General features: G+C 39.5%; 1 non-coding gene across 1 annotated transcript; it reads right to left on the reverse strand.

Annotated features, from left to right (window-relative positions):
- Nucleotides 1-676: 676 nt before the first annotated feature.
- On the reverse strand, nucleotides 677-749 carry Trnav-cac (transfer RNA valine (anticodon CAC)). The gene has a single exon. It is a non-coding gene; the product is annotated as a tRNA-Val (tRNA).
- Nucleotides 750-25,209: the final 24,460 nt, after the last annotated feature.

Genomic DNA, 25,209 nt, shown 5'->3' on the forward strand with positions numbered 1-25,209 from the left:
TAAAATGAAAGAGAAAGAATATGAAATAGGTAACACCTGGACTTAAAGTCATACATTCCAGGTCACTGGGGCAGTCCTGGCTTTTACCTGGATTTACATGCACCTTGATTGTTAATAATGCCCCTTTCAGTTTCAGAAGTATGATCATTCTAACTAGATGAAATACAAAGAAATCTTATTTAAAACAGAGGATGCTGAATGTTCAAATGGGGTGGAGAAACTAGAAAATGTCATGCAATTTTCTTCACTGGAAGCGCCTAAAATTTCTTACTGAACACTCTGAGAAAATGTGTCATACCCAAGGGGCTGAACAATGAATTTCATTTCTGATGTACTTATAAATGGATAAAATTTGAAATCTATCTTGGATAAACTGTGAGGCATAGGGATATAAATTCATGTTAACTATGTCCAGAAGTTCCTGATTTATGCTTGGATTATTTTAGGATTTGGCCTCCTGTCTTTCATAAAAGCTTAGTTCTGTTCTTCATTTCTGTTCACATTTATTTTTCTCAAACCATAGGCAGATGTCAGAGTCAACTCAGTGTCTCTACCATAGTCTCAGAGTCACTCCTAGTTACCTTTCATATCAGCAGCCTCTAAGAGCAAGTCACAGAGGACAGGCTGGGCACTGAAAACTGAAAATGGAATGCTATCAATGACCCTTGATTTTTTTTGGTGGTGCTGGGGATTGAACCCAGGGCCTTGTGCATGTGAGGCATGCGCTCTACCAACTGAGCTATATCCCCAGCCTCAACTACTTTTTGCTAAATTTATTTTCTTAGGTTTCAAGCAGTATCTAGCCCGTGCCTCTCCTTCTTGGTGTCCATTTTATTTATATTGTTGAATTATAAGCTCTCAGCTCCCTGTCTTTGTACTGCAGACTACACACTCTTTCTGAGGGTAACAATGCTTTCCTCCTCTTTATGGTAACCTGGCTGCCTGGCTAGAAGTTAAGCACAGTTGTCAGTACCCTTGAAACCAGATGTGGTCATCTTACTAAGTCTTTGATTGTTGTACGTGAGCAGAAGATGCATATATTGTTCCTACATTATCTGCTTAAAGGAAACTTCTTGTCCTGAATTTGTCCTCTTTCCTCTTCCTGAAAATGGAATACAAACATGCCATCCGTTCATCTTTGACCATGCAGATGATTATAGTGCCGTAGCTGTAGAGTGTTGTCTACCAGCATCAGCATTGCCTGGAAACTCTTAGGAAATGCAGAATCTTGGGTCAATTCCAGACCTATAGTATCAAGAGCTGCATTTCAGCAATCCACTGGCTATTTGAACATACTTTGGAGAAGTACTGCCTTGAAAGGAACAACAGGGTAGAAGGATTCTAACTCTACTAGGTTTTTGAGCAGAGGTGTAAGTTTGCTTAGTCTGCCCACCTACAAACTATCATGAGAGAGACACAATAAAATCCTATCTTATGCAAGCCATGGAGTTTTGAGACTAAACCTCTACCCTTACTTAAATGGTTTTTATTCCTTATAATAGCAAACTTATGTTTTAAAATCTCTCCTAGAGTCTAGTGGAGGAAGAGATGGAAAGCATGTTATTTCCTTTCTAAACATTCTGGAGTATTCCCTCCACCCTTTAGAAAACTATCTAAATTTACCTTAGTCTATGTTGATTTATCTGGGCCTGGGAGAGTGGGGGGCGTGCTCTCACCCCATCCTTCTATCACTCTGCATATTCCAAGGATCATTTTCAGCCTCTTTGAGGATGCTAAGTTAAGAAGTCAATATGAATATTAAATGCAAAGTCTCTGGAGATGGTTCATTCGTTTTTTTTTTTTTCCAGAAGACCCAAATTCTAACCAGCAGCATTAATCAGATAGACCACACTGATTATAAAGTACCTTAGGGTATTCTTGCTCTCCTTTTAATTTGCAGACTCTCACCCACTATTAAGTTTAACAACAACCATTTCTCCTTACTTTTTCTTTTTCATCTCTAGTTTGGTAAATGTGTCCTCTAGACTTGCAATTCCCTTACTTCAATCCAACAAATATTTACTTGCTGTCTCCTGAGGCATTATGTGCTAGGCAGTATATTAGATGCTAGAAAAATAGTTGTAGATCTGCCCTCATATATAGCTTACAGTGACCACGTAACTACACACTTAAAGAATATCAAAAAATAAAAGTACTTAAAATATTTGTAATAATGTTTATTGACTGAACAAATGAAGAAAAATTGACCATTAGCCGCTTTCCCCATAAGGCTCCAGGGAGACAGGGAACACCTTTATTTCTTCTTTTCTGCTTTTCTAACTGTTTTGGGTTCATATTTGTCTATGTGTCTGTAGAAGATGGATAATTAACTACCTAAAAATAAGGGCTTGGAGCCTGTGGTTGGAAATGTAGCTCTGTGGTAGAGTGCTTGCTTGGCAGGCATGAGGCCCTGTATTCAATCCCTAATACTAAAGAAAAAAAAAAAACCTCACAGGTAATGCGTTTGGAAAAGGACTAGAAATGAAAATAGTTGCATTTTAGTAGAAAGCTTAGGGATTACTTTATTCTGTTCTTTGTTTTTATTCTGTTCTTTGTTATTAAAATATTGGTTGCATAATACATTAAAATTGGGAATAAAAGAGCATTTTGGTGTGTTTATGAGTGAATCTTCCCTATCACTTTCTTTCTCTCTCTTTTTTTTCCTTTCTTTCTTTCTTTTCTTTTTTTCTTTCCTTTTTTTTTTTTTTTCTTTTTGATACCAGGGATTAAACTCAAAGGCATTCAACCACTGAGCCACACCCCTAGCCCTTTTTTGTATTTTATTTAGAGACAGGATCTCACTGAATTGCTTAGGGTCCTCACTAAATTGCTGAGGCTGGCTTTAAACTAGTGATCCTCCTGCCTCAACCTCCAGAGCTGCTGGGATTACAGGTGTGCCCCACTGTGCCTGGCTTCCCTATCACTTTCTAAGGGGTGAGGCTGCATTTCCTGTGCATATGAATCTCACTGTGGCCACTCCCTTTATGATAATGGGACTAACTAATATCATTTTCTTTCTTCTAACTTCTAATGCAGACAAACTACTGAGACATCTAATTTCTGGTATTTGGTCTAAAGAAGGTCCAGATTTCCATTTCTGTATTGCCAAACATCTCAGAGTTTTAAATGTTGTTTGTATTTAGAATTTGTAGCTTGTAGCTTTCTTTGGAAGTATGTCAAAGACCAAGGCCTTTTTCATACTACTACTGACCTTTCTTGAAAAGCAAGTGAAGAGGCCAAATAGTAGAGTGATAGTTGATGAAATAAAGGGAAGCTGCTCTGGACAGGAGATAAAAAGTGTGTTAAGATAAATAGGCTACCCTTAGGACAATTCTGAGACTGGGGTTCTGCCTAAGAAGACCAACTCTTTGAGGTTTTCATTGCTTCATAAGAAACTCACCAAAAACCTTGGTGGTTGAAAGCTACAAAAGTCACCTTTTGGCCTATGATTCTCCAGTGTGGGCAGGGCCTGAGGGGACAGTTCATCTCTGCTCCATGTGGTGATGGCTGGATAGCTCACCTGGGCTGGAAGATCTGAGGTGGCTTCACTCACAGATCTGGAGCTCCAATGAGGAGCAGAGAGGGAGCACCTCAGTGAAAAGAAAAACAAACAAACAAACAAACAAAACCAGGTATTTTCACCCTCAGGGGACTTATTTTCTAAAAGTGTTTTTTAGTAAACAGAAAAAACAAATTATTTCATTTTCAAAAGAGGATTTGCCAATGAGATTATCTAAGAGTGTTATCAGTTAAAAACATTTGCATCAAATGAAAGAGATTCTGGCATTCTTTCCTTCAGTGAGGAATCTGAGTGAGCTTTACCCCTTGCATCACCTATCTCAGCCCTCAAACTCCTTTGATCACTGAATCACAGCAACAAGTTTTTATGCAGATTCATAATTTATCATCTCAGAGATCTTCATGTCTCCCCATTCTTTTACTTTCGGGCAGAGTCTGAGAATATTGACCTCCCATGTTTCACGTCTGATCTTTCCTTTTATTCTTACCCTTCACACCTGAACACAAACACTATAAACTTAAGTTCAGTAAACATCCATTTGAGGCCATCCATCTATCAGTTAGGGGATATCTTCTTTTTTTTTTTTTAAGAGAGAGAGAGAGAGAGAAAGAGAATTTTTTAATATTTATTTTTTAGTTTTTGGCAGACACAACATCTTTGTTTGTAAGTGGTGCTGAGGATCGAACCTGGGCCGCAGCGCACTACCGCTTGAGCCAAATCTCCAGCCCCTAGGGGATATCTTCTATCATGTCATGATTTCACCTGTCACTTTTTTGCTACTATTTTTCACTTTTTATAAAATTAGAAGGGAAAATTCAATTACCTATTCAAATACTGGACAATAATTTTGCACGAAGATGATGCTATTTAAACAGAGTCTATCCTTGCTCATTGGATGAGGTGTGGAAGTCCAAAATTAGCTGACTACTTAGGAATGTCACTGTGTAAATGAAAACAGTTTCACACATTGAAAAGATAGAACTTATGGAAATTTGAAATCTCCCTTTATGATAATAGCTCATTATCTTAACATTTTCTCTCTTCAAGAAATTTGTGATCCTGGAGATTGAATTCAGGACTCTTCACATGCTAGGCAAATGTTCTATCAGTGACCTACTCACCCAGTCGCTTGTAATCCTAAAATTCTTAACAATTCAGCTATGAAACTCAGACAGATATTTTAGAATGGCTGGTAACAGGAGAGAACAGCACAGCACAGAATGGATGTCAAATAAATGATCTGAGACCAAACTGATGGGTGGGGCAGGAAACAGGATGTCTTGATGAAGATGATGTACAGATGGTCCCCAATTTATGATGGTTTGAATTACTATTTTTGGACTTTATGACAGTGCTAAAGTGATTCAGGGAGACCCTACTTTGAACTTTGATCTTTTCCTAGGATAATTCTATGTAATACAGTACTCTCTTGCAATATTGCAGCAGTGGCAGGAAGCCACAATTGCCAGTCAGGCATATGATCATATGATCAAACAACCAACACTCTATAAAATACTGTGTTGCTAAGCTCTGATGTTTGATAGGTTAATTTGTCAAATGAAATTTTAACTCACAAAATTTTTAACTTATGATGGGTTTATTGTGAAGTAATCCCATCATAAATTAAAGAGCATCTGAATTAGGTACTTAAAATATTATCTCATTGAATCTTCAGGACAACATAATTTTATTGATTAGAACATACAATACAAGAATTCCTAAGGAACATTTTTATAGAGATATTATGGTTTGGATCTTAAATGTTCCCTAAAAGCCTTGAAGGCTTGGTCCGAAATGTAACAGTGTTCAGAGGCATTTGGTAAGGGATTGAATTATAAGAGTTCTGACTTCATGAAAGGAATACTCCATTTATGGATTCATGGCTTACTGAGTTTTGAAGGAGGGGCTTTATTACAAAAGTGAACTCTCGCTTTACTTTTTGGCCACCATGAGGTGAGGAGCTTTACTATGTAAACCCCACCATAATAATCTGCCTCACCATAAGTCCAAAATGATAGGATCAAGTGACTACGGAATGAAACTTCTGAAATCATGAACCAAACTAAATCTTTCCTCCCTTTGTTTATCTCAGGTATTTTATCATAGTGACAGAAAACTGACTAACACAGAACATTGGTATCAAGAAGTGGGGCAATTATTGTGACTATGCATCAAAGTGTAGTTCAGAAGCCCTTTAAAACTGCTCTGTGGGAAAAGTTTAGAAAAATTTAGTGGAGTGGGCTAGAAAAAGACTAGAATGCTACAAGCAGAGCTTAATAGGTATTCTGGTGGGAACTCAGAATACTGATAGAAATATGCCAGTAAAGAATATGCTGGTGATGTTTCAGATGGAAAGAGAGATTGTTTTGGGAAATTAATTATAGGCAATTCATGCTACATTCTGGCAAAGAACTGTCTACATTTTGTCCATGCCCTGAGACTTTGTGTGAGGCTTAGTTTAAATTGATGGACTAATTAATCTGTGGAATTTCAATGCAGCACAGCATTCAAGTGATGGTATGAATATTGCTGTTTTTAGTTAGATTTGCAAAAGAAGAGCTGGAAGATTTGAAAAACTTGAAATTTGGACAGAGAACAAGTGCATTTAAAGTTGTTCCCAAGCAATATTTTGGGACCTTAGACTACTTCCCTCCCCTTTGCTAGCAAATCAATAAAACTTTTTTTTTCCATTTTTTTTTCTAAAAATCCTAAACACAGACACACTAAATAAATAAATAAAACTGTGGCCAAGGAGGGTGGCTGAAGGGAACAGAACAGTCAAAAGAAGCGGACATTAGGAAAGATGCTTTGAGAGCATCTCAGATTTTGGCCAGAGCCCAACCATCCCAGGCTCAAGGGTATAAAAGTAGAAACTTGTTTGAAAGACTTTCTTTGAAGAAGAAAACCCACCCTGCTTATACTGGGCCACCTAGGGAATGGTTCCCCTGGGGTTTGCTTCCCTGTGTTCAGCCATCAGACACTCAGAGGTTGCCACGGCCATGATCCAAGGGGGCCTGGCTATTGCTCCCTCTAGCAGGAAGGCATTATCTGTGTGGTGCTGGTGTTGAACATGCAGAGTGTAAGAGGTATGGCATTATGTAGGCTTCCACCAAGATTTCAAAGGAAAGCCTGGGAGGCCAGGCAGTATGTGGTGGGGTAATAACCCCTGCAAGCAGCCCCTAACAGGGTAATGCATGAAGCTGTGAGAGTGAAGCTGAAACTTTATGAAGATTGCTGAAAGTTAGAGGCCCGCAATGTGAAACACATGGAGGGAATCTGCAGAGTCAGCGGAGCCAAACCCCACAGAGTGACCACGTGGGCAGTAACCAGGAAGGCCATAGGAGTGGGGCTACCCAAGTTCTTGGGAGCCACAGTGTGTTCCAGATGCTTGACATGGAGATTTAGAATTTAATGTTTGCCTTGCTGTGTTGCAGATTTGCTGTCTTCCCATGCTTCCTTTCTATGCCCTTATTTTTCCCTTTTGAAATGGGTATGATTACCCTGTGCTATTGTATCTTAGGAGAACATACATTGTTTTTTGTTTTTATAGGGGCTCACATAATAAGAGCTTGCCACAGTCTCACAGACTTTGGACTTGGATTTTTGAGGAAAAGTGGACTTGTGAAGGCTATGGAGCCTCTTGGACCTCTTAAAGATGGACTGAATATTGAGACAGACATGAGCTTTAGGGGACTAGGGCTGTAATGTTATGTTAGGATCTCAAATATTCTACAAAGGCTCGTGTGTCAAAGGCTTCTTCCCTGTTGTAGCAGCATTCAAGGAATGGAGTGTTTGGGAGGTGATTGGATCAAAGGGCTTTAACCTCATGAATGGATTAATCTACTTATTGACTCATAACTTAGATTTTGGAGGAGATGTTTGTTAACTAAGTCTGTCCTTGCTGCCTGACCAACATGAGGTGAGCAGTTTTTGCTTGGCCAAGTGCTCACTACCATGAGGTTCTGCCTCACCACAGGTCTAAAACGTTCTGAAACCAGGAGACGAAATAAATCTTTTGTTTTTAAAAATAGTTTATCTCAGGCATTTTGTTACAGTGACAAAATCCAACCAACTCAAGATCTGTACTTAAAAAAAGAAAGCCAGCTTGTCTACTTTAAAGCTCACAGTGGAAACATTTTCAACAACAATAACAAAAAAAATCACTCTGAATTCAGTTGAATTGGACATTTTCTAAGTCTTTTCAGCTTTTTTCACAAGGCTTGGAATTGGAAGATGCCATAAAGAAATGTACTTGGAATCAGAAATACCTGCTTTTTAAATCCTGACTCTGACAGTTCTTCAAGATAGAAAGGGTGATCCTATCACACATGAAGCCTATGGGTACCTCAGGGAAGGAAAAGTGCCTGGTGCAGAGGCTGCCCCCACGTCCGTCAGTGTGAGTTGGACAAGGCAGGAAGTTGTTCCCACTCCATCTGAGGCTGGGAACAATAGAAGATGAACAATTATCCCATTCTGGTTCTTACATGTTCACAGGCTCAAAAAGAAGCTTGAAATAGTTTTCTAAATGAGGTTTGGGAATTCTTTGTGGATTTCAATTACCCATCCGATTGCTGGACTTCATTAGGACACATAATTGAAAACTGACTCTTTATAATAAGGGACAACAGGAATCTGCAGCTCCAGGGCAGTTAGTGTGGTATTACTCATTTTCCATTTTGTACAAACACCCCTGCAGTCACCCCTCAAACACATAACCCCAGAAGCTGGGGAGAAAGAACTGAAATTCTTCCTTTATGGTATTTCCTGTGGTCTCAGCCTGCATGGTAGATGCTGTTCCTGGCCAGGTTTTTACAATACGTGGATAAACATTGAGGACACAGAAGTCCTTGATAATGGTTTTCTTAAAACACCCATTCTCAGTGGAAGGCAATGTTGCCTCCAAAAGTCTTACGGGGTGAAAAACATTTTAGATATTACAAATGTCATGGCCTGTCACAGTGCATAAATAGATTTACAGTATATTGGTGGCAGTAAAATGTCATGGGAAGGGGATGATCAGGAAAAAAAATTTGAAAATGCTTAGATAGATGCCTTTGGGAGAGCAAGAGGGCCCTGGTCTGGTTTTGACTCCAGGAAGAAGGCAGAAGACAGCTACTTTAGGTGCTGCGTTCTCTGTAATGGCAATATGGATGGTTCTGGTTCATCATAATGGTGGCAAAAGAGGAGGATTCTGAACACAGGTGGCCTGGTTTGAAACCCAATTCAATTAGGTAGAGCTGCGTCATCTTGAGCTAGTTAACCAACATCTCTGTGCCTCTTCTTTTTTTAATCTATAAAATGATTATTGCAATAACTGATACTTACCTTTGTGAAAGAGCTCTGGTGTCACTTTATTTTTATCTTTTGGTACTGGGGATTGAATCAGGGGCATTGGACCACTGAGCCACATCCCCAGCCCTATTTTATATTTTATTCAGAGACACCGTCTCACTGGGTTGCTTAGTGCCTCGCCATTGCTGAGGGTGGCTTTGAACTTGTGATCCTCCTGTCACAGCCTCCTAAGCCCCTGGGATTAGAGCCTTGCACTACCACGCGGGGCCTCCGATGTCATTTTATCCATATTCTCTAACTGATAAAATTCAGACCATGTACTTTAAAATACAGAATAGGCATAAATAGAACAGAAATAGAATATAGAAAAAAAAACAGATGTAATATACATTCCCATGAAATGAAGACTTCATGATTGCTCATCTATGTTGATGTTAAAAATTTTAAATTACAAAATAATGCATATATACTCACTCCCTTTTGTCCTTCTTCCACCCCCAGTCTTACCATTAATCCTCAAACATTTATAAAGTTCGGTGAATGGCCAACTGGAATCCCTTGGATTCACTTCCACTGCCAGGCTGTGGCCCAAAGGACCTGAGTCTTCTGTGAACGGCACAGAGGACCTGATTGGCCTCAGGTAGGCTCTCTGCCCGTGCAGTGGAAGGAAGGAGACACTTTGTTTAGATAACAGGGGTCGCAAGACAATTGCTCCTGCTGGGAATGGCATGTTCCCTCTGGGGGGTGACCTTAAATCTTGGAGTTAGGCTGAGAAGAGGAAGCAATGTGCTCTTCTCCCGCAGAGATCTGGAAAACAAAGCTGTAGTGTGCCCTACATGGTCTTAATTATGGCCTGAAAGAATTCCCGCCCACACCCCCTGTCTTCCAGAGAGAAGAATTTACATAGACACATATATTTCCTTTTTATTTTTAAAATTTATTTTTTAGTTATAAGTGGGCACAATATCTTTATTTTATTATTTTAAAAATTTTTACCTGGTGCTGAAGATCGAACCCAGTGTATCATGCATGCTAGGTGAGAGCTCTTCCACTGAGCCATGGCCCCAGCTCTCCTTTTTCTTTTATTATTCTAAAAGCAAAGCAAAACAAAACAAAACCTCTAAATGTTTTGGTATGATCCACTAAGTAGTACTCCCTGATGTTAATATGCCAGTAACAATGGTATCTTTCAGTGCTTGGGGGTGGGGCAAGATCTGTTGATTGCTATCACACACTGAGTCAAGTGAAAAATTGGTAGCTGAGGCATTAAACAGGTAAAGGAACTTGACCTCTTATTTTTTTTTTCCTCGCCATTCAGAAAACATCATCAAGCCTTTTTGATGTTCTAAGTACTCTATTGGTGCCTCAAAGAGTTTCTAATTTTTCATAACTAACAGGGGGAAGCACCGTAGTTAAAAGTCACATTTTTATTTTGATAACTTGAAATCAGTGGAGAAGGCTGGCACCTCTAAACCAGAGTAAATGCTGGTCAGTTCTGGGTTTTCCATGCAAGTTGAAAGAAGAAAGAATGACTTATTAAATCTGTTGCTCTATCTAAACGAACGAAATGGGGTGGAAAGTAGGGAAGCTGAATGTGTTTGTGAAACCCCACAGAGAAGGAGAACCCAGCTAACCAGGCACTTCTTTTGTGTTCCAGCTTTCCTCCGCGGTTCCTAGCATTTGGTGTAACCCCTGCCACATAGCAGCACAGAACTTGGCAGGAGCCTGTCTCCAGTGACAGTAAACAAATTGTTGTCTGACTCCTTGTAGACAAAGTATTTTGTTGTTATTTCCCTTCAGTACCTGGAGTATTATAAAAGCTACTTTAATTTGAATAAATGAACAAATGGAGGAAGGAACAGATGGATGGATTTCTCTAGAGTGATTCCCCTACACACGTAAACACAGGCTCACAGATTTCACATACCGGACACAAATCACACAAATTCATCTACATTCTCCCAGACGTGCACACAAGTGAGGGGTGTGCTCACCAACAAAGCCCTCCCTTCTCCAGTCCAGCCATCTCTGTGGTGAGCTCTTCCATTGCCACTCCTTGCCCACGCCTTTCTACCAGCTCAGTCCCCTCATTCATCCCACTCCTCCCCACTCCAAACCAACCCTCTCATCTGACACAGCTAAGGGACTAAATGACAAGCATCTATAATGTGCCTAGAAGACCAGGAAGCTTGGAGAAAGCCCTGGTTTTTTGACTCAGCATGGCTCTGGAAGAGACTTTGTTCGGCCTATATTTTCTAATGAGTGACTTATTTGGGGGGAATTTTAATCACAATAGGCTCCTAATAGATCCAGATGGCATTAAGAGGTGAAGACTGCTGAACTCCCTGAAGTTCAAACCCTATCAGGTGTGAAAGAAGCAGAGAGGAACTCACTTCATAGGGCCTTTGATGTCCCAGACATTCTTTCAGATGTTCAGATGAGATGGCTCAGGTAATCACCATGAGAATGAGGGCTTGCACATAGGTGCTATTAGTCTCATTTTGCAAAAGAGGAAGCTGAGGCTGAGAATGGACAAAACTTGCCCAAGGCTATCAGCTAAGAATAAATACTGCGGCTTAGGAATTATGCAACCCCTTGCTGGGACCTCAGGCCTGTGTTATCGCCCCTCTCTAATCCATATTCCTTCACTGAGTGTTTATTTGATGTCTATGGCATACGCAAAATACTCTTTTAAAACATATTAGAATATGTATATAGAATATAAACAAAGGTATATACCATTATAAGATATCTGAAATAAATGCTTTAAAAGCAAATTTCCTGAAGGTCTGGAGAGAAGAGCTCCCTACTTGAAGGAAAAATAGCATTGAGCTGAAGGAAAAAATATAGCATTGACTTGGGCTTTGAATGTTATTTTTTCGAAGAGGAGACGATGCTGTCAGAGAGAGAAAAGTTTTTCCTCTACCTTCTTAGGTGCATTCTTGGGGGAATGCACATTAAACTGGCAAAAGACAGATTTTATTCATGTACATACAATGTACATGAGAGTTCATAATTACTCAAGGAAACAGAATTTAGGGCTTAAATGTCATTTTAATGTGGAAGAAGAACACTTACAGGAGAATGAATGACTTTCAGAAAAAATAATGAGCCTTTAGAAGTAGAGAGCATGATATTCCAACTTATGGCATTTTTGGCATACTGAGTAATTTGAACTAAAGGACATCCCTGGATACAAAAGGCCCCAGAAGGAAAGGATCTCTGACCTTTTTCTATTCTCCTATCTCCCTCCTCTTTTTCTTCCCAGAAGCAAGTCATAGTATTATCATTCCTCTTCCTCAAGCTAAGTCATAGAAACTGAAAGCAGGTCAAAAAACCTAGAAAGATCATTCTCCTTTCTCCCTTGAAGATTCTCATTCTAGAGGATACCTGCCCTAACTCTGGAAAGAAGGAATACAACCATGAGACCAAGAAGAACCTGAAAAGACAGAACTTGCTGTATTCTCCCTTTGGTCTACTACATTAGATCACACATTTTGTTCAGTCACATTTATAGATAACTGTCGATTCCCAGCCCCACCCCACCCCCGCGCACGCCCGGTGTTGGAAATGAACCTAGGGCCTCACACATACCAGGCTAGCACTCTACCACTCAGCCACATCCCCAACTCTTGGCTGTCCATTCTTCATTAAACCCATGCCTACAAATAGACTTTCCCTGAGCCTTTATTTCTGAAATCTCCTATATCGTGTAAAAATTGATTAAATAAATTTGTTATACTTTTCTCTTGTTGACCTGTCTTTTATTATAGAGTGAGAAGGAATCTATCAAACCTTTCTGCTCCTACAGGAGAACAGATGAGAAATGTTTGTTGAAGTGTGGAGCAGATTTCTAGAGTTTGGTAACAGAGCCAAGCTCTCCATTTGCTCCTGGAGAGGGCAACTCCGTTCTCCTGCAAGGCTTTGTTTTGTTGCAGATAAGGTATGAAAAGCACCCCGTTTCTGAAGGACCCCCGTTTCCCTGTCCAAGGAGAAACACACGAAACACTGGCTGCAAAAGCACGAGGGTTTAGGTTTATTGGGACACAGGCGCCTGCGGGTGTCCAGCAGCACCTCAGCCGGAGCTTTGGTGAACTGGCACACCGGGCTTGGGGATACAGAGATTTTTATAGGGTTTGGGACAGGTTTCGCGCGCGCGGGAAGCAACAGGTTTCTTATTGGTTTGTTTAAATCTAGCATATAGGCCACCTAGGGGGTACAGGTCTGCATTCCAAAAACCACAGGTCTGCATTCTATTCTTTCTGTTCCTGCTTATCTGTTCCGGTTTATTCATTCATGCCTCAGGATGCGGGGTGCTCTGTTCTTCAACCGGTTGTCCGGAAAGCATGCCTGGCGCCTGAACCTGTTTATGGCCTGCCTGATATCTTGGTTTCATATCTTGGCCTTAGGTAACTGGGCTAACTGGGCTAGGGTCTTTCATCCCCCCCTTTTTCTTTATCATGGATAGAATCTTATATCCATTGTCCTGTGTTTTCCCTGAGTCATTCCCAGCATGGCCTCCATTTTAGATTTCACTCGATATTAGACCCCAATTTATCTAACTACACTGACTACCTAACTTTAAATCTGGCTTCATTCCCCCATCTAATTTGGGAACTCCTTACTGCTGTGAGGAAGGGGGACGAAGATGATCTCTCTGGCTTCTTCAGGCTGAAAAGGGACGGTGTGGGGCAAGCAGTTTGGAGTCCCCCTTAAAATATCGGGTCTATCGAGTGGTCCATGCTAACAGTCCAATTGAGAAGTAATAGGTTGGAGGGCCATTCGAGTGATAGGTGGTCTATAAGAGAAACAAGAATTCATTAGTACTGGAACCAGATTGATGCAGCAAGAAATGCCACAGCACAGAAATATGCCAATGAGTATAATGGCCAAGACAAAGATCAACAATGTTTTCTATCAGGCAGTACCAGGAACTAGGAGTTAAGATACTGTTTCCAAGACAATGTTGCTGAGGACATGGCTTCTATCTAAGCATGTAAATCTTTAAGGATATTTGTCACATTGCCAGAATTATCAGGGATGTAAACACAACATTTAACTTTTAGGGTTACAGTTGTCCTTCCCTTAAGATATAGTTTAGTAATTTAATATCATCTGATCTTGCAAAATCCTTTTACTAGTATGACCTGTGTCTAATAGAGAAATCTTTAATTCTGCAAACATTAAGCCTACCTGCGTTGGTTAGAAATAAAGGCCTTAGACTAAAACTACTCTAGCAGTCCCTTTTGATAGTTATCAGGCATTCCTACCTAAGAGTCTCTTTTGCAGCCTCCAGTCTACTTATTTATGGAAGTTACATTTAACTATTATTATTATTTAAGATGTCCAGGAACAGCTGTGCTTTGGCTTTGACTGTCTTTGCTAAGTGTTTAAGATGAAGCAAGTCAAACTGATTTTGTTTCCATCTATTGTTAATAGTCAGCTGAGTCTCTCCTGGGAGTCCTCGGGAACTTCACAGCAGCTTCTCAGTTCTGCTAGTGCCATTTGCGCTAGGATGGGTCCAGGCCTTGCTTGACCACGTGGCTTCCCTCAGAAGCATCAGGGATGTCTCCCTTTTCTGACGACCCTCCTCTCCACAGCAAATGCACTGATTGGCTTTCTGTCCTCCACTGGTCTCATTAATCTCCCTGATCAGGAGGTTATGTGGCCTAGAGTTGCAAAGCCCTTTGGAGAAGTCCCCTATCCCTGATTCAGACTGACTCAGAGGGCAAGAGCCAAATATTGGTTTTCTTGGCCCTTTAATTTAACTTTAATTTTAAAACTTAATCTTAAACATCTAGCAAATAAACTTCAACAGCCTTATACTAAGTACTGGGCTTTAGTACCTATCTCTCTATCCTGTAGGTGATAACTCCTTATCTTAAGTTAACCCAGGTTGTGAGTTCTTAAAGCAGTACCTCTTTAAAACATTAACAGGCAATCTTTAGACCATCTAAAAGCAAACTACAAAACAAAACTAACTAGGATAAAAACATATTTAATTTATGTAATAGCTACCTTGAATTCTGGCAGAGTTATACATTATAATCCCCTGTTTGAGGTCCTGGCAATCGTGACAAAAACCAACTTTTGGACACAACCTTAAATGCACTGAAATCTGGCCTACTTCTTCCATAGTCACTTTCACATGAGATGGGACATAGAGCCTTATCTCAAGTAAGGCGGGGCTCATCATAAGTCTTAAATACTATAGTTCTGAAGCTGATCTTTGCTTTTTAGACATCTACATAAATTGTTGCTCAAATTTATATGAATATTAGCTAACACAATATAATATCACATCTAAAACATGAATTAAAGAAAGGCTGAAAACTTTTAACCTTTTGTAGAAAAGTAGCAAAGTACTTTTGTGTTTTACAATAAAAACTTTACCCAGATCAGGCTCTTATTGACTTAAAAATACATTTAAATTGTATCTCAGTGTAAAAAGTAACATGGAACTTTACATAACTTATTGATAATAAGTACAGTTATAGAACACAAATGATATAAATAAATTTCCAACATGTTTTTCTTTTAAGCCTAAATTACCATACACTTTAAGAATACCAGCTTGATATAATGCTCTTTCTAAAGCTTCTACCTTATAGACTTGTATACCTGGAAGATATGAACACATTAATGGCACCAATTACATTGATGTTTTTATATTAACCAAGTTTAGCTTTTAAAGAAACAACATAGCACAATTCTCTAAAACAACAGCACTTGTTTAACCAGCTGTTTAATTTCTTTAAGATTACTTGCTCAAAAACTTACACAGACCTTCTTTATCACTTACTTAAACCCTCTTAATTACTTAATCATATAGACTCTTATCCAGAAACACACTTTCCCTCTTATTAAATCCATACCTAGAACCTTCTAGTTTCTCTTTTTTTATCTGTTAACCTCCTTCTGTTCACATTTTGAAACAATACCTGTAAACCTTTGAATCTAAGCAGATTAGCAGATTATTTCATAGACATCAACATTTTATTAGGGCCTTTTTGAACACCTAGGAAAACTTATAAGCTTAATTTTAAAGACATCTTTACTTTCATCTGTTTACCCAATTTAAATTGAACCATTTGAATCACGTGAATCAAAGATATTTGGATCCATTTTTTTTTAATTTATATGAGCGCTCCTCATCTGTCAATTGTTATATCACTGCAGGATATATGGACATACACATATACAGACATACAACACGTAACACAAGTGTAACACATAACACAGTGGTGGAGGCCTTGCAGCTTCCTCAGGTGAAATCTCATTGCAATGTTAAAAAAAAAAAAAAACTCCAGTTGATCAAAAATAGAACTTATCAGAAAAACATTAACTTGTCTGTAGGAACAAAATCATGAGCTCAAAGAAAAAAAATTACAGAATCTAAAAAAGCAAAAGTCCTAAAAAGATTAACCGGCCAGTAATTAGTAAATGCCATACAATTTACTTCTTGGTTTGGTCTAGTTTGAGTTCAGGTAAAAAGACACCTTTACTCTTTTTTTTTTTTTTTTCCTTGGGCCTGAGCTCCAAGCTGCTTCTGTTTGCATATCAGCTTAAAGCCCTGGCTGAGGTCTGGAAGGGACTGGGAAAGCCAGAATTCTTGAGCAGAAACTTTATGCCTAAGGCATTTTAACCATAAGTCACAATTTATCTTCCTACACTAGAAAAATTTGCTCACACAAAACTGAAAATAGGATCTTTCTTGATAATATAAAAGCCACCATCAGAAGAAGTTCCTTCAGGATCATTAAGCTACTTTCTTTGTTCTGAAGTTCCTAAAGTAGTATTAAGTTACATTAAATCACCTGGAAAAAAAATCCACACTACCATGTATATCTAAAATTAAGCTTTGAAAATTCCCAAGACTGTTGCTAATAAATGTCATTTCAATGAGCCAGACCAACATTTTAATTCAACACTTTTTCCTAAATCTTATACACTGAGAGAAACAGATACCAAATCATAATCTACTATCCTTGCCCAAATCAATGCACTGTATACCTAGTAAAATCTCCTTAGGCTACCCAGTTCAAAGATTGATAAAAAATAAAACTGAATGATTGGGAGTTACTTGCCAACTTGGAAGTAGAGTTCTTTTAATTTTCTATCCTAAGTATTTAAGTTCTCTGGCATGAATTATCTGAAATCACAAACTAAACAATTACTTAACCCTAACTTTTAACTGCAAGATTATGCAATGCTTCAAACTCATTTAGATACCAGATGAAACATCTTTTAGACACACATTTAGCCTAGATTATCCCCAAGAAACAATCTATAATAACCTTTAAAACAGACCAGACAAGAAAATATCTCTCCAGGTTTTGAACTTCCATTTAATTATGACTCCTATCAGTGGCACCTTAGATTTCCCATGAGTGGACCAGATGTTCTCACATAGGGTCTCAGTGTGACTGACTTTACTGCATTTAGGTGGGGTAATCCTTACAGTGAAGAGAAAAAATGAGGAAATTTCCCCAAAGCAAAAAACGCTCTGGCAGCTGCTGGGAATTCCTCAGTTTTCCCTTGCACTTACAGGATTGATTAGCTTCTATAGTTTGGTTTGACCTTAGGCACTAGGCATATCTCTTAACCTTCTAGTAAAGTCAGTTTTTAATTTGCCTTAGGTCTTAAAGGGGGAAGGGGTGGAGACAGACAGGACAACAGAAACAAAAACATAAAACACAGAATTCGCAGCGCGGCCACAGAATTCGCAGCGCGTGGTGGATTGCTACTAAAAGCTCAGGCGGATCTCGGATCCGTCAGCTACCAAATACTTCACCAAATACTTTACTACAGGCAATCCACTCAGAACCCAGAAAGGGGCTGGGGACGTCTCCCGACCATGGGGGGTGGACCCGGAGGGTTATTGGTGGCTGGATCTACTTGTTCTTCTTCTTCCTCCGAGGAAACCTGGATGGAATCAGGAGCCGGTACGGGTTGGGGCTGATAGGGTAGGGGTGGGGCTTTGGAAGGAGATCGTGGAGTAGGCTTAGGCGGAGAGAAAGGGGCGACCCAAAGGGGGGGTCAGAGGCCAAATTTTCCCAGGTAACGATGAAGGGTCAGAGTGTCCCTGAGGACCTTGGATGAAAACCTGGGACTTCACCTGTAATATAAGATCAGGTTAAATGTACCTTCCTTTGGCCAACCCACATTGAGTGTTGGCCATTCTGCAGTACAAAGCGTTACCCATTTTTTCTTCTTGACTTCTACTGAAAGGTTATCTGCCCGATTCCGGACGTCTCACCAATGATCGAGGGTGAGACTCAAAGGGGTCATGATTGATTGCCCCATGCTAGTTTTAGATGAGGAGATAGAATACAGAGACAGAAACAATAACACAACAATCACAATAACACTACAATCAGACCGAATAGAAAGAGCGCTGCCAGATCAGATGGCTTCGGTGCTGCCCCACCGTTGCCTGCAGATACAGATGGCTTCGGTGCTGCCCCACCGTTGCCTGCAGATACAGATGGCTTCGGTGCTGCCCCACCGTTGCCTACAGATACAGATGGCTTCGGTGCTGCCCCACCGTTGCCTACAGATACAGATGGCTTCGGTGCTGCCCCACCGTTGCCTACAGATACAGATGGCTTCGGTGCTGCCCCACCGTTGCCTACAGATACAGATGGCTTCGGTGCTGCCCCACCGTTGCCTACAAATACAGATGGCTTAGGTGCTGCCCCACCGTTGCCTACAAATACAGATGGCTTAGGTGGAGCAGAAGCCCCACCGTTGCCTACCGGCTTAGGTAGAGCAGAAGCTCCACCGTTGCCTACAAATACAGATGGCTTCGGTGCTGCCCCACCGTTGCCTACAAATACAAATGGCTTCGGTGCTGCCCCACCGTTGCCTACAGATACAGATGGCTTAGGTGGAGCAGAAGCTCCACCTTTGCCTACAAAAATCCCTGGGACGTCTCCCGGGGTGGCAGGGGAGAAGTCTGAGTTCGTCAACTCCTTCTCAAGCTGCCCAGAATACAGAGCGACTACGCGTAATCGTACAGATGCAGCGCATAGAAACAAAGTATCAGCCAAGAGTTACAAACATTACAGACATAGAAGTGACACCAGACAACACGACAAACACGACATGAGCTGGCCAGCTTACCTCCCAGTGATGCTGGTGGTCCTCGGGCAGGGATCCGGACGGGGTGGGGGAGGGGTATCTCGGTGGGACCTCCAATGAAAAGCACCCCGTTTCTGAAGGACCCCCGTTTCCCTGTCCAAGGAGAAACACACGAAACACTGGCTGCAAAAGCACGAGGGTTTAGGTTTATTGGGACACAGGCGCCTGCGGGTGTCCAGCAGCACCTCAGCCGGAGCTTTGGTGAACTGGCACACCGGGCTTGGGGATACAGAGATTTTTATAGGGTTTGGGACAGGTTTCGCGCGCGCGGGAAGCAACAGGTTTCTTATTGGTTTGTTTAAATCTAGCATATAGGCCACCTAGGGGGTACAGGTCTGCATTCCAAAAACCACAGGTCTGCATTCTATTCTTTCTGTTCCTGCTTATCTGTTCCGGTTTATTCATTCATGCCTCAGGATGCGGGGTGCTCTGTTCTTCAACCGGTTGTCCGGAAAGCATGCCTGGCGCCTGAACCTGTTTATGGCCTGCCTGATATCTTGGTTTCATATCTTGGCCTTAGGTAACTGGGCTAACTGGGCTAGGGTCTTTCAGGTAGTTCAGGGGGAAAAAGCATATTCTCAAATGCCTTCAACTTAGAATAACTTTTACTCAATAATGCATACTCTTGGCCCTTTCATGCAGAGAAAGGCAATAATATCCTAAAATTTACTAATGTCTTATGAAAAATATTCCATGGCATTGCTTATGTTATGTGCAGTAGGATGCTTTGGCAAGGCACTTGGGACTCTGGCATTTGGAGAGTTGAGGGAGCCAACAATTACGTTCATTGGTTCTCCTTCTTCTTCTGTCACCCTTCCCCCTCTGCTATCAGGTCAGGATTGGAGTCACAAATGATGATCAGCATATTGCTTGATTTTTACATTAATGATGTAAAGGTTTAGTTTTTTTAAATTTTATTTTCATAAAATAAGAGTGTTAAAAGTCTCTGCCATTACAAATATTTGTGTGCTTACCTTCAACACCATAGGGCGATGTCTTTGGGTCTTCCTCAGGTTCTGACCTGAATGTAACATGTCTAGAAAGAGCAACAGGGCCATTTGAAATAAAATTCTTCAAGGGCTGCATCTAAACCTTATAATCTGGATAGACTTATCAAATGCAAACAGGTGATTGGATGTCAGAATGAATCTCTGGGTTCTAATCTCCAGAAGTGCATTCTTTGCCTGCAAATCTCAGGCTTCAAAGTAAAAAGATGCATTTGCTGAGAAGAAACACAGGTTTAGATTCTGCGCTTGGAAAACGAGGGCAGAAACACATCAAAAGGGGACCCCTGGTGTGAGAAGCATTAAAGATGAGTTTTTTTTCTGGAACTGTAAGACTCTGGAATTTTGATACATTTCACTGACACCCAGTGAGCCCTTGGGGTATGGAAGCAGTGCTTTTTACATGTTTTTAGTATCTTAGATTAATTTGGAGGAAAAAAATGGTATAATTATTGCATTACAACATTTTTTGATTTCATAAAATCCAAGTAATCAGCCTAGTAAAAGTCTTAAAATAACCATTATAAATATGATTATTGATAATTTTTTCATGACTTACGAAAAGCCTTTTCACAGCTATTTCATTTGAAAGAAATATCAGTTCGGTATGTCCGTTGAGAACCTGTAAATTGGCAAGTGTAGAGAAACAGGTTAGCAAATGCTTGAAAATGGGTTTTGCAAATTAATCTTTTTTCCCAGTGCCAGTCTTTAAACATGAATTTGTAATAAAATCCTTTCTTGTAATAGTACAGAGTGAAGAAAATGAAGATATTTTACAGTAAAATGAAAATTTTAAATGGACTAAAAAAACATAGTATGACCAGGAACAGTCATTACTAATCTCTAGGACATACTTGTGGAAATTGGAAGAAAGTTCTGTCTTCAGAATATACCTAATGACAGGTTCAGGAAACACTATCCCAAAATATGGCACCTTGGCAGTTGAGAAAACAGCAGAGGCCAAAAGGTCTCCTACACCCTCCCCGCCCCCCCCCCCTTCCTTGAAGCAGGCCATAAAACCAGGAAAGATCACTCTCTGACCTTCCCTTTTGGCCGAAAGACTCATATGTTCTGCCTTATGCCCAAGGGAGGGAATATCTCACAGGATGCCAATCTGGCTTTGCCAAGTTTCCCCTAGTCAGTACCTTTAGAGCATACTCTTTTGTCTTCCATACCTTTTGACCACCTTTTGCATAATGGTCCATAAAAATACAAAGTTCCTCTTTTCTTTGAGTCTTCATTATTGAAATTTGCATTCTTTTCTCTTGTTAATCTGTCTCTTGTTACAGAAGCCTTAGCTATGAACCTGCTATGGGTATGGGTCAGAAGAGAAGCTGCTTTCTCTCCCTACAGTAGCAAGGCTGCAGAGCATATGGCTTAGCAAGAGGGGCAAGGCTGGGATTCAGTTCCCATAACCTTTTCACTTGGGCACCCTGGTATCCTGGTATTTGATACAACCCGCCCAACATTCTATGTCTACCCTGAAGGATGATATGAAAATATGCTGCCATTCATGTTAACAGCACACACACACAGGCGCACGCATGTATACACAAGCACACACTCCTACCTACACACAGACTATCTTTGCAAAGATACACAAGGAATTGGTGACATTGGTTGCTTCATGGGTAGGGAACTAGGGGAGGGGAGTGGGAAGGAGTCATCTCCTTGGAAATCCTTTGCTGCTTTTTGAATTAATTATTGTAATTAATTATTTTACTTTTAAAAAATAAAACAAAATAAGCAATTTAAAAGATCTTTTATTTTGAAGTAGAAAATAAATCAAATAACACACCTGAGTCTTAAAAAGCAAAGTCCTCTGTGAAGATTGACAGGGTGTTTTTGACTGTTGTAGGATCAGGAAAGGTTTTTCAAGGGAAGTGGCATTGTGTGACAGTGTCTGGGCCTGAATAGGATTGGTGAATAGGCATTGGAAGCCTGAAGGAACCATTTCAAGAGGAGAGAAAATGGTGAGTGCAAAGGTCAAAGGTCAGCAAGGGGACCCACTGAGAGCTCAGTAGGACTATTTAGCTGCATAGTGGGTCTGCACAGGAGGGTAGAGGTGACTGTTGGTAGGAGTCTAGAGCCCTAATATAGAAGACCTTGGTTTCTGGGCATATAAAGTTTGCACAGTAGACTTTAAAAAAATGAAATATTTTTAGCTGGAGATGACATCACATCTCTTCTGTACATTATAGTTTTAGGGTAAAAGTAAATATTAGAAAATAACAGTTCTTCCTAGATTAGCAAGTTTAGTTATCCGATGTGGTAGTCTTACCTTTTTATTTTCTAATTTTTTACACTAAGTAGAAATCTAAGAGTTCAACTTTCATAATTGACTTTTGAATGTAATAGAAGCAAAAAAAAATTAATCCCAACTTTGACAAACAAAAAGAAAAACTCAAATATAAGCTTTGGAGCTCAAGAAAACTCCAAACTAAAAAGGAGATGGGGACACACTTAATAATGATCAAAAAAGTTGAAACAAGAAAATAAGATATTTTGGATTACAGCTCAGAATGTAATTGATTTTGGTGCAAAGAAAATAAACTCCAAACTCTGAGATTACATATTTCTAAACTGTGGAAGTTACTTTCTCTTTTAAAACCTTTAAACATATTAATTTAAAATTTCATGAGCATAAATGCTTTTCATAGGTTATTATTAGAAAATGAACTATGGGTATCACATAAAGATTCCGGAGGAATAGAAAATGTATTTAAATTAAAATGAGAAGCTTAAATTGGATAGATGTGAATGAAATGCTTCATAGAAGGTATCCATAGAAACCACTTAAAATAAAAAGAAATGTTAATTCTCTTTGTAAATTGATCTCCCAGAATCAAAATGAGCTTGGGATATTTAGTGTAGGTGGGAATACTCTTTGGCCTTATCTACATGAAACACACTAATTGACAATTATAATTTTTTGGCCATGGTCTCAGCTGATAGTCGCAACTAATTTGTGGCTGTATAGCTAATAAAATAGCTAAGATATACGGGCCCAACTTGTTGATCTAATCAGGCCTGTGATTATAAGATCACAGTTGTAGTGCCCCAAACTTTCAGCAGTTTCTTGACAACACAAGAAATTAAATTGTAGCTACCATTCTTTTATGATTATAAAGCAATCTGGGGACAGCAGTAAAAATAATTTGTTAAAAAAATTTCCTTTGAAAACTTCCTTCCCAGAGTTTCCATTTTCCATGTGCTTCCCAGGCGCATGCACAAGCAGATGTGTTTTACGCTGCTGCAGTCAAAATTGTTAGAAATCCAGTGTTCTCCTTCTGTTTATATGTAAGGTAGACATTTTCTAGTTGTTGCATTTCTTCTTTATTTCTTAATTCTCCTTTGTAATGATCACAGGTGATGTCCTGAGCTAGTGATCATTTCAGAAATTGCCACCTATTCATTATTACTAATTGTGATTGCTAACTGTAGTCTCCCCGCATCCTCTCATTATTAGTAGTTCTCTAATGAATCACTTTTGATGTCAACCACTTCATATTTCAGCCAATGCATTCTTGATCTGCTGTTTGCAATGGTTCCAGACATGCTCAGATATTCCAGCATCTAGAAATTGTTTATTCTATCAATAATTATAAAATGATTGGACCTACTAACATTTCCCATAGTGGAAATTAAACTAAGATATTTGAAAAATTTATTCTAAGATAATAATCAACTCAATAGATATTAACATGAATTTTTATGAAAATAACTATACCATCCCAAATAAAAATTTAGTTAAAAGAGAGGCATTGTTTAACTTTTTGCAAATCTCTTTTGCTTGTAACAACTGGATTCTCATATGTACTTCTGCATTGTATCTGTTGTAGTACCTCACTTCAGAAAGTTTCTGGAAAACAGTGAAAAAGGCAGGAACATCTTATTATTATTGTGAAAATAGTTTTGTCCTGAGAGGAAACTGGGAATCTCTTGGGGCTTCAACCATGTTTTGAAAATTCACTAGTGCACATCATGGTAAATATGCAAAATTATCACATGGTTATAGGACAACGTGATTTACTTTCAGTCCTGAAACTAGACATCATCCCAGGATGATGTCTCCCCACGCCCCCACCCCCATCAAAGAAATCGAGGGGCGGTGATAGTTTATTGTTAGGTGGTTCCTAAGGTGCTTTCTCTGCAGGTCAAGAAATACTGAGAATTACGTTTCAAATTTAATAGCATTAATATCACCTTTTCTAATGACAATGAAAGCAATTTAGAGCTAAGAGAATCCTACTATATCATCTGGTGAAATATGAGACAGGGACTATAGTTAGTATAAAAAGAACTTTTAGGTGAGATAACTTCAGGTCTTACCTGTACAGCTAAAATGTTAAATAACATGGGGTAGGGTAGCAACTGAATTGTTTCCTTTTAAAAACGTTTTTCCCACTTGGTTACATTGAGTAGGCAGTCTCAGCTTCAATATACCCTAACTAAAGTGTAGTGTCTTTAACTGAATTGCGTATTTTCCATTTTAATATCAGGTTAGCCTGATCACTGAGCCTTGGGCAGATAGGAGCAATGGGCTAGAATTTAATGCCATTGTTTCCTCATGATATTTACTTTAATTATTATCATCTAGCAAATAATTTTGTTTTTTTTAAATTTTTTTGTAGTTATAGATGGATAGAATGCCTTTATTTTATTTGTTTATTGTTATGTGGTGCTGAGGATCAAACCCAGTGCCTCATGCATGCTAGGCAAGCGCTCCACCACTCAGCCCCAGCCCCAGCCCCTCATTGTGGTTTTTAATTTAATGAATTTTCATTTTACAACAAGTTATTCGGTTTTGAAAAGTGCACTGATTCAATAAAAAGTAGTTGCTTACTATAAAAGGTGTGAGTATATGGTAGAAGTAATGAAGTGAGTGATGGAAGTTTGATTTAATTCCCAAAGTTTTAGGTAGGGAAATCAAGACATAGAGAAAATTGATTTGTTGGTACCTCCAAGGAACAGTAAGGTATAGATAGTGAGAGACTTAAACTCTGGCCTCTTTACTCTCAATCCAGAGCCCTTCCTCCTACCATATAATGCTAATGTCAAATAGCTAGCATTTTAACATCACGGCTTGCCCCTGAAGCCAAACAAACCGTACTATAAACCCAGCACTGTTCTAGGCTTAGCTGTGTATGCTTGGGCAAGCTGCTTAATTCTGATCATTTTTTTCTTCATTTTTATATTGACATAATACCTATTTCATCTACTTAATATTTTGTCTGCATTAAATGAGAT

Source organism: Urocitellus parryii, chromosome 11 (assembly GCF_045843805.1).
Source record: "Urocitellus parryii isolate mUroPar1 chromosome 11, mUroPar1.hap1, whole genome shotgun sequence".
In the NCBI taxonomy this organism is placed as follows: Eukaryota; Metazoa; Chordata; class Mammalia; order Rodentia; family Sciuridae; genus Urocitellus; species Urocitellus parryii.